This window comes from Bubalus bubalis, chromosome 5, assembly GCF_019923935.1.
Source record: "Bubalus bubalis isolate 160015118507 breed Murrah chromosome 5, NDDB_SH_1, whole genome shotgun sequence".
Classification (NCBI taxonomy): Eukaryota; Metazoa; Chordata; class Mammalia; order Artiodactyla; family Bovidae; genus Bubalus; species Bubalus bubalis.
This window is the reverse complement of record NC_059161.1, coordinates 21,695,394-21,706,721: the sequence shown is the minus strand read 5'-3', so window position 1 is coordinate 21,706,721 and position 11,328 is coordinate 21,695,394.

Below are 11,328 nucleotides of genomic sequence, written 5' to 3'. Positions count from 1 at the left end.
TTTGCATCAAGGGTCCCTGATGGCACTGGTCCGTGGCCTGTTAGGAACGGGGCCACACAGTAGGAGGTGGAGGGCCAGGCAAAACCAAAACTATCCCTACCTGCCACTCCAGTCTGTGGAAAAACTGTCTTCTACAAAACCAGCCCCTGGTTCCAAAAAAGGTTGGTCATTCTAAGAGCGTTCACTTTGTCCTTTTTAAGTGTTGCTCCCTTAATAGTCCCAGAATATCTGCAGCAGTCCCAGGTGCTCCATTCAAAGACTTTTTTCAGAGGTGGAAAAGGAGCCATCTCTTCTCTGTGTCTCATTTGAAAAGTGAGAACCCCTTTCCCATAAGCCCCCTTCAAACTTATCACATCTCATTGGGAAGAGTTGTCCCATGTATCTATACCTAACCACTAAACATCAAGGAGGAGAAGGGACGAGAGAGGATGAGATGGTTGAATGGCATCACTGACTCAATGGACATGAGTTTGAGCAAACTCCGAGAGATGGTGAGGAACAGGGAAGCCTGGCATACTGAAGTCCATGGGGTTGCAAAGAGTCAGATGTGACTTAGTGACCGAGCAACAACAACTGGTAAGGAGGAGGGGATCACCAGGATTGGCTCAGACATTGGCTGTCAAAGCCTGGTCTTCAGACCAATAGTATCGGCATCACTTGATGCAAATTCTCTGACACCATCCAGACCTACTAAATCAGGGCTGGTGCTCAGCAACTGGTATTTTAACAAGCCCTCTGCATGATTCTGATGCCCATCAAGATTTAGGAACCATTGACTTAGACCAATCTTGCTTCTGGGCTAAAGCCAACCTCCCTTGAAACATGCAATCATGATAAGGGCAGACATATAACAAAAATCAGGGTTCTTTTACAAAGAAGAAAGGACTGACGCAAGAATAGAGGTTGAATAGAGGTTGCTTAAATAGTCAACATTACATGCTATAATCACCAAGTCAAATTTTTTTCCCTTTCTGACTGGAAAAGAAGCCTTCCTATGTTATACACTTTTATTGCACATGCCTGGCAACCACTTTACAATAGTTCAAAGAGTGTTTTGGGAGCATTCTTAGAAAAGGTTTAACTCTATTTCTATACGATATTCAACAAAAACAACAACCCTTTAGCAACACAGTCTTCAAAACTATTACCCATAAAAGGGTTTCATATTATCCTCAGGATAATTTTATAAAGTAGAAAGAGCAGTTGTTATTTTTATTTTCATTTTACAGATGGGAAAACTGAAGCTCAGAAAGGGCAGAATCACATAGCTAGCAAATTTTAGAGTGAACATTCACTTTGAAGATATTCTGACCTCAACTTTTTATTCCTTCCATGATGATACCAAGCTTTTTTCCAGATAAACATCTCCAGGCAGAGGCCACTATGATTCAACACACCCAATGCCAGAACTCTGTGGGGCAATGACCTCCTACAGTAAAGCACATTAGGAAGAAAGCCATGGCCTGTTCTGATGCGAGACAATGGAATTCCACCTACAAGAAAATCTGACAGCTAGAAGAAATGGCAGAAATTTCTCTACCACTGTTAATTGTGCAGCAGAAAGATTTTGCATGCTGCTACCCAAGAAAATGAGCATTTTCATTAACACTGTAGATTTCATTATTGACCTAAAGTTCACCAAAAGAGATGCTACCGTAATCACATTGAAATTACCTAAGAAGATATTTTTCCCTAGAAAATCCAAATGATTTTTTGTTTTATTTTTGTGAGCTAGAAATATGAAAGATTTTGAATTGATGCTTTTAAATTGTGGTACTGGAGAAGACTCTTGACAGTCCCTTGGATGCAAGGAAATCAAACCAGTCAATCCTAAAGGAAATCAACCTTGAGTATTCACTGGAAGGATTGATGCTGAAACTGAAGCTCCAATACTTTGGCCACTTAATACGAAGAGCCAACTCATTGGAAAAGACCCTGATGCTGGGAAAGATTGAAGGCAAAAGGAGAAGGGGGTGGTAGAGGATGCGATGGTTAGATAGCATCACAGACTCAGTGGACATGAATTTGGGCAAACTCTGAGAGATAGTGAAGGACAGGGAAGCCTGGGGTGCTGTAGTCCATGAGATCACATGAGAGTCAGATATGACTTATCAACTGAACAACAGTAACAAATGTTTAAATGCAGCACACACAGTATACATTAAAAAAAATTTCAACAGTAATTTTCAACTAGGGGACCCAGGTGATAGTGTTCTTGAACAGCCATCAAACCAGGAGCTCAAACCCTAAAGATCACATGGGGTTCCTGGGGCAACAGAACCCAAGAAGCAGAGCTGTGATGTTTCTCAACCCCATCTCCCTTTAATCTAACCATTCTCCAGCTCTGCCAGGACTTCCCTTCAGATCTTGGGAGCACTCGTTACTAGAACAGCGCTGCCTGAGATGGGCAACCTAGGAGCTCTACCACAGTCTGAGTCAACCCTGAGATCCTAATAGGCATCCAGAGACCCAGGGAGCAGAAAATAGTATATACCTGAAGACTCCCTGGAGAAAACAACTTTTGTGGAGAAAACTACATCAGCAGACTTTATTAGGAAACCCTGAAGGTAGGACAAGGGTAACGTTATCCGGATGGCCCTTGCTCAAGGGTTCTCCAAAGGAATGATCCTCTCCAGATTCTCTACTGTTGGCCCTGCTGCTAATTTTTCTCCTGCCTTTTGTGGCCTCCATGTGTTCAGAGAGATGACACTGAGCCTGGAAGTTCTAATAATCTGTGCTGGACCAGCTCTGGATTCTACCATCACTCCAACCTGACTTAGCTTAAATCTAATGCACCCACTCTCCAAGATGCTGTCACCAAAGAGAACTTTCCTTTCGATCAAAAGAAAGCCCCGATGCAGTGCCACTGGGTCCCCATGCAGCTGCCAAGTCCTGTCCCTAACCACCTCGAAGCATCTTCCTGCCAAAACCCAGGTGCAAGGGAGCTCTTTCCCCACCTCAGCCCTGCAGGAACACAGCAGCTCAAAGCCCCAGGAAGCGCTCCGCCTGAGCTGGGTTCATGAATGCTTTATTATTGTTCTGCTGAGCAGTTACCCCCATGCCAAGCAACCCTGAACAAGCTTTCTAAGCCGCAGTGATGGATGTTTGCAGGAAACCCATGGGAGTTATTAATATTCATGTTCCCGTCACACTTTTGCAAGTAATGGAAGCTTGTTTTCTGTAACACATCATTAGGCGAGAAAGATAAGTGACCTCCTAGAATTTTGATGCGCAAAGGGTGGTCACCCAAGGCTCAGAAGGGACTGAGCGGAGAGCAAACAAGGTGAGAGGGGTGACGGTGTTGCACTCTCCTTTCGCAGACTCCCAAAAGACCCTTTTGGCAAAGGTGGGCCTTTGTGGAGCCCCCTCCCCCAACAGAGCGAGCAGAATCTGGGAAATGGTCTCAGTGTCTCCCCTCCCCGAGAGGACACAGGACCTGATGTCGGGTGTCTGAGGGCAGATTTGAGAGTACAGAGCGAGGAATTGGGAGGTCTGGGCTGAGCCATCCTGCCTGCTGTAGAGCACTGGAGAGGCCTACAGACTGAGAAGCAAAAGAACAGGGGGTCATGAGGGTCAGAAGGAGAGCATTTGCTGAGAGCTCAGGGGAGACTAGGTCCAGAGCAGCGAGGCTTGAAGTGAGGGAAGGAGACATGTCCAGCAACTCTAGGAATCAGACAATGGGGGCAATAGAGCGATTCTTACCCATAAGCCTCTCAGAGCTGCCCACCTACCCCTCTCCACTCTAAGGAAGTGCCCAGTTACAATGCAAGCTGTTTTCACACATGCCATCCACATTTCAGAATGTGTGGACTCTGTGTCTGTTTCCTCATCTGCAAATTGGGCATAAGAGTCATACAGAGAACAGCATCTGGCCTGTAGCACACTCCATTAAATGCAAGCCATCATCATTATCACCATTAATATTATTTATGGGTCCATTTCCCTCAATAGATTGAGTTCTCTGGAAGCAGAAACCATGTCTCATTACATTTGTTACCCCAAAGCCCAGCACTGTGCCAGGCACAACTTAATTGCATAGTAAATACCCACTGAAGGAATGAATCAATGAATGAATGGTACATTTCCTGATCCTGTCGTTGTAGGAAGGGCCTCACTCTACACTTAGGCTACATGAAGTCATTTCTTCCTAATATTAATAGCAGCAGGTCACTGATTCATTCAACAAATATTTGTTGATCACTTGCTCTGGGCCAGGTGCTATTCTGGGTGCTGAGACTGTAGCAGGGAAACAGAAATGGAGAGACTGTCAGGCCTCGTGGAACTTGCCTTTCATAAGGGGAAAGAGAAGACAAATGAAAAAAGAAGTAAAATGTGTTCTGTTTGATGACTATCTGTGCTATGGAGAAAAGTTGAACAGCAAGAAGTGGGAAACTGCTCTACAACACAGGGAGCCCAGTATGGTGTCTGTGATGACCTAGAGAGGTGGTACCAGGGTTTGGAGGAAGGCTCAAGACAGAGGGGGCATATATACAATTATGACTGATTTGTGCTGTTGTATGGCAGAAACCAACACAACATGGTAAAGCAATTATCCTCCAATTAAACTTTTTAAAAAGAAAAGATGCCAGGGAGCAGGGAATTTCCCTGGTGGTCCAGTGGTTAAGAATCTGCCTTCCGATGAAGTTTTCTATCCATGGTCAGGAAACTAAGATCTCACATGCCACAGGGCAACTGAGTCCACGCCCACAATTAGAAGTGCCTCTGCACTGCAACTAGAGAAAGTATGCGCACCACAACGAAGACTCAGCATGGCCAAAAAATAATAATAAAATTACATTTTAAAAAAGGAATGCCAGGGAGCAGGGGCATTCTGTGTAACAACAGTGCTAAGGGAGATCTGCTGGAGAAGGGGGCCAAGGAGGTGGGGGAGCCAACCATGTGCATGTAGGGGAAGAGATTTCTAGTTAGAGGAAAACAAAGGTGCGAAGATATGTTTATATCTTCTGGCCACACCTTAGTGACAGATTTCATAGCCTTCTTATAATGGAGAGGGTTTCTTTAGATACCTGAGCCATCAAAGTCAGCTTAGGGTACCGAGTTTTCCACAAAGTCAAACCACAATCAGTGACAGCTCTTTGTTAACTGTGTGATTGTGAAGTGAAACTGGATCTCTCAGTGTGATCAGGAAGGAACACTTGTGACAATTCCAGATCTGTTCCCATCTATAGTTCATAAATCTCATTTCCTTCTGGATAGATCTGTTAAATGAGATATTAGATATAAAATGCCTAAAAGACACTTACTTACTCCTTGGAAGAAAAGCTATGATGAACCTAGACAGCATATTAAAAAGTAGAGACATAACTTTGCCCACAAAGGTCCCTATGTTCAAAGCTATGGTTTTTCCAGTAGTCATGTACAGATGTGAGAGTTGGACCATAAAGAAGGCTGCGTGCCAACGAATTGATGCTTTCAAACCATGGTGCTGGATAAGACTCTTGAGAGTCCTTTGGACAGCAAGGAGATCAAACCAGTCAATCCTAAAGGAAATCAATCCTAAATATTCATTGGAAGCACTGGTGCTGAAGCTAAAGCTCCAATACTTTTGCCATCTGACGTGAAGAGCCAACTCATTGGAAAAGACCCTGATGCTGGGAAAGACTGAAGGCAGGAGGAGAAGGGGATGACAGAGGATAAGATGGTTGGATGGCATCACTGACTCAATTGACATGAGTTTGAGCAAGCTCCGGGAGTGGTGAAAGACAGGGAAGCCTGGCGTGCTGCAGTCCGTGGGGTCACAAAGAGTTGGATATGACTGAGCAACTGAGCAACAACAAAGTACTATACTGGGCACACTGCAATTGCTTTAAATGGTTATTCCTGTTATTCCAGTCTTATTCCCCCACCCTCCCCAAGTCCCAACCTCCCAAAATGCCACAAAGAAGGAAAAATACTGGAGGAGGTTGTTGCTCTGTTGCTACTTGGGAAGCATGGGTGGGGAGGGTGAAGAACAGGATAACTGACCACTGATGGACATTTTCTGCACCAGACGGTGAGTGAGCGGCTTGAGAGAGGCAATCTCCAGCTCTGTAACTCTGCACGATGCCCAGCAGATGACCTGCCACATAGTAGGTACTCAATGAATGCTTGATGAAAGAATAAATGGAAATAAAGTGCAGCCCTATGTGGTGGGCCTCGGGACTGTAACACACCCATTCCCATGAGTCCTACTGGCGTCTTAGCCAGCCTGAGCTGGTGACGCCTACAGAGCGAGGCTGCGCTGAGACCTAACACCCCAGGAGCTTAACTCTCTTGCTGTCCACACGAATACTTCCTCAAATGCCACCTGGTGTTCGGGGTGGTGCATGAGTAGCAACCCACAAAGGGAGTCTGGGTGATTTTACTGCATTTAGCTTTGTTGGCATTTAGATAAATCATTACTTTCTGTAGTTTTAAACTTTAGCTCGGTGTCTCAGAGAAGATATAAATTATTAAACAAAGGAAAGCAACTCTGGCTTCAGATCAGCTGGCAATTAGCATCACCTAGCACCGAGAAAAAAGCCCCTTCATGTGGTCCACATGTCAGCTTAAGGAGCTCATGTTTTGGCAATGATGCTCAAGTTCTAGCTGATATTAATCTCAGATGTGCATGGAACCCAGAGAGAATAGTTGAAGTGATTTGGGCATTCACCCCTACTACAAGAGAAAAAGGAAATTAAAAAGAGAAGGAAAAGGAAATGTAAATCTTGCTATAAGAATAGAGGTAATTTACATGAACTGCCCACTTTCTAGTTACCATGTATGGTACATATATTAACTCATTTCAACTTTTACATCATGAAGTAGGTGCTACTCTCTCTGTTTGGCAGACAATCAAACTGAGGTTCAGAGCAGTTGAGTAACTCGCCCAAAGGCACACAGAAGCTGGAGAAGCAGAGAGCAGAGCCAGGGTCTGCCTCACACTGAACTGCCTCCTCTCAGAAGCGAGCAGAGGACCCCACAAGCAGCCGTGAAATCCATCCCAAAGGGGTCTTGGGCCATGAGCAACAATGCCCTGGGGAGAGTTTAAGTGTGGAACACTCCCTTTGAATGTACATATCCTCAAGGGAAGGATGAATCTTCACACATCTCCGTGACATCAGAATTATTCCCTCCCTGTAACAAAGAGGTCCTATACCACTATTTCTCAACTTTTTCTTCACACAGTCCCCCACTTTGGCATTTGTCATGTCCCGTCATTAGAAAATAATCTATGTCATATGTATAGAGAGATCGGAGAAGGCAATGGCACCCCACTCCAGTACTCTTGCCTGGAGAATCCCATGGACGGAGGAGCTTGGTGGGCTGCAGTCCATGGGGTCGCTAGGAGTCGGACACGACTGAGCGACTTCACTTTCACTTTTCACTTTCCTGCATTGGAGAAGGAAATGGCAACCCACTCCAGTGTTCTTGCCTGGAGAATCCCAGGGACGGGGGAGCCTGGTGGGCTGCCATCTATGGGGTCGCACAGGGTTGGACACGACTGAAGCGACTTAGCAGCATAGAGAGATAGAAATGTATCACATTTATATTCCCCTTCAATGCTAGAACTGGGTCTTGCCCCAACAGACTCTTAGTTAATATTTGTTGAATGAATATTCGTGTGTAAAATCTATCACAGGAAATAAAAGATTATAAGTGATCCAACTAAATAAATAGGGTTCCAAAAAAAGACTTAAAGCATTGATTTTTTTTTCTTATTTCAAAAGTAAATCCTTCTCTTGGAATTCAGAAAGTGACCAGCGTTATTGACACAGGAATATGAGGAAAGGGGAGGTTTAATTAACCAGACAGCAAAACAAAAGTTTTGTTTACCTAAGAGCTCCCTCTGCCATTGCCAGGTACCTCTTACCATGAAGAGTTTTCACTGCTCAAGGATGATCCTCATAGGAAGGGGGTGAAATGCAGTTTTAAAAGGTAAAGTAACAGCATTAAAATGACACCATCAGAAAGGCCTCTTAGGATTCTCAGGTCACAGTTCTACACAGTTCTAACTATTGTATTCGGACAATATTAATAGGACAGAGAAAAAGATCAGAAGGCTGTATTGAAAAGATCCTCAGACTACCAAGACAGAAGTGAAATTCTGAACAATAAAAGCCAGGAAAGCTCAGAAGAAAATATGGCTTAAAAGATTCCTAGTGAGACCCTTTTTGGACTTTTCCATGTAGGAGATGCAAGAGACACAGGTCCAAGCCCTGAGTCAGGAAGATCCCCTGGAATAGGAAATGGCAACCCCTTCCAATGTTCTTGCCTGGGAAACTCCATGGATAGAGGACCCTGACTGGCTACAATCTGTAAGGTCGCAAACAGTCAGACGCAACTGAGCATGCATGCAGCAAGACCCTTCTTACCTATCTGGAGAGAACACACACACACACACACACACACACTGATGAGAATATTCACACACACACGCACGCGCGCACTGCTGAGAATATTCCCAGCCAGTCCTTGGTAACCTTCCAACAACCATTGTTGCCAATTACTGTCCCTTTGGTCTCAGAACACCTGCTTGGGGTAACACAAGCCAGAGATTCCAGCTGAGCATCCCAGGACCATTGAAGTTCACATTAGCCAGGTGACTTCTGAGCCTGAGGGAAGAGCCAGTTCAAACATTTCACTTGGGATCATGCCAAAAAGCAGCTGCCTAAATAACAGTCCCATAACCAGCTCTGATAAGATGGTCCCTCTGGACAAGAAAAGTCATTTTTGCCGCCAGGATATGAACTGACTATTCAGGTAGACTGACAATGTGATAAAAATCTAAATCTTCCTCAGAAATTTTAAACCTTCTTAAAACACAGACCTAGACATATCCTCTAACCTACAACTCTGACATTTTATAATTAACTGACACATAAAATAGCTAAAACATACCCAACATTCACTATGCGCCCAGCTCTAAGTATTAACTTGTTTAACCAATGCAAAAAAAAAAAAAAAATCTATGAGGTGAGAAATATCATTACTCCCACCTTATGGATGAGGAAATTGAGGCCCTGGAAGATTAACTTGTCCACGATCTCACAGTTCCAGAGCCCTCACTCTCACCCACTACACTATATTGTGTCTTACACTAGGATTCCAGGAAAATCTTAGATGTTTATGTCACTTGCTATCACTGACACAAAGTAACCCTTAAGGCTTTCCATTAGGGATGCCTGTGCATTCCTGAGGATTTATCCAATTCAGCAAGTTCAGTGAAACCTTATTCAACACCTTCTTGGTGAAAATCAGGGCCAGATGTGGGGACGGGCTCCATCTGGAGGTGGGCCTCAGGCTTTCCTCCCCTTGCAGCTCACTGCCAAGGAGGAGGTGCACTAGAGTGGGAGCGACAACCAGTGAAGCCCACGCACCCTAGAGCCCATGTTGCACAACAAGAGAATCCGCCACAGTGAGCACTGCCGGGCCGTGACGCAGGGTGGGACAGTCCGTGCAATCAACAAGTCAGGGCTTCCCTGGCGGCTCAGCGGTAAAGAATCCACCTACCAACTCAGGAGACACAGGCTTGATTCCTGATCCGAGAAGATCCCACACAGTGAGGAACAACTAGGCCTGTGTACCACAACTACAGAACCTGTGCTCTAGAGCCCAGGAGCCACAACTAGTGAAGCCCAAGCACCCGAGAGCCCATGTTGCACAAGAGAAGCCACCACAATGAGAAGCCCATGCATCACACCTAGAGAAAAGCCAACATAGCAACAAAGACCCAGCATAGCCATAGATAAAATATTAATTGTTTTTAAAAAGTCAAAGGCTGTTAACATCCCTGCCCTGCTCTCTGCTCTCCTATCTAGCCCCTCATTTAATTTCCAGATTGTGTTCCTGTATTTGGTTAGTTAGAAAAGCTAAGCCTTTGGCTTCCTACGCCCCGTGCCATCTCCCAGTGCCTCAAGGGTTAACTTAGGCCAGCTCTGCTCTAGGCTGTATCCCCTGGACCATCTCCCTGTTAGACTCAGTTGTCCATGCCCTCCTGCTTTCACACAGGGGTCGAGGCTTGGGTATAAGAAAGGGACCAATGAAGCCAGTTTTTAGTCTCGTCCTTGCGCTCTTCAGGAGACCAAGAAGAAAGTGTGACTCACACGGGGTGAAGCCAGCTCCCTGGTCTATGGGTTCCATGTGGGGGTTTCAACCAACACCGTGTGGTCATCAACAGTCTACTCGTGTCTGGCCATGTCCTCCGGGCATGTCTACCCCAAAACCAGCAATGGTAAACTGACAGACTGAGGGTTCCGATTTTCAGAATCTCACCCCTGCCTGTTTCCATCTTGGAGACATGTTAGAGATATAAGGACCAATGAACCATGGTCCTTCCCTACCCTCAAGGAACTCACAATCTAGTGGAGATACAGACAAACAAAAGTAGTCAGATATCAGGGAGAATGCACCATCTGTCTACTTGGGAGCACAGAGGAGGGCATGATGGATTTCAACTAAAGCGAGCAGAAGAGACTCACAGGACTTGAAGGATGAACAGGATTCTGATAGCAAGGGAGGGGTGCTTTTTCCAGGTCAAAGGAACAACATGAGCCAGAGACTATGAAGCTGGAAAGGGCAAGGAGTTTTGAAAAATATCAATCACTGAAGCATTGGGTATAGGAGCTCAGTGAGAGATGAGGCTGAAATCAACCCATAAAAAACCTTAAATGTCATATTAAAGGGCTTGGCCTTTGTCCTTTAACAAGTAAGCAGACATTGTAGGTTTTGATATTTATTTCCTGAAGACTTCTCCTGCCTCTCCCCTGAACTCTAGACTAGCAAATCCAGCTGCATGGCTTGGCACATCTCCACCTGTAATTCTCAGATCCTAACATGTCCAAACCACGCTCTCCATCTTCTCCCGACATCTCTCTCTTCCTGCAGTTTTCCCCATTTTTCCGCTGCTAAAACCAAAAACCTATGAGTCAACTTTTACTTCTGTATTTCACTCAAGTCCCACAGCCAATCCCCCAGAAAATTCTAACAGCTCAACCTTGAGAATATATCCAAAATTTCAGCACTTCCCACCACCTGATCCAACCACCATGACCTATTGCCTAGATTATTCCAAGAGCCTCCTGTCTCTCCCAGAAGCCAGAGTGATCCCTGAAAAATGTAAAGATCATGTCAGTCACTGCTCTGCTCAAAACCCAACCGCAGTCTCCCTCTCACTTAAAGACCAAAGTCCTTACCTTGACCCTACATCCTATGAGATCTGCCTCTCCGTTTCAGGGAGCTCTTCTCCTTCCACTCCCTCCCCTTCCATCACCCACAGCATGCTGGCCTCATGGCTGTTATTACACATCAAGCATGCTGTACCTCGAGACCTTGACACTCGCTGTTCCC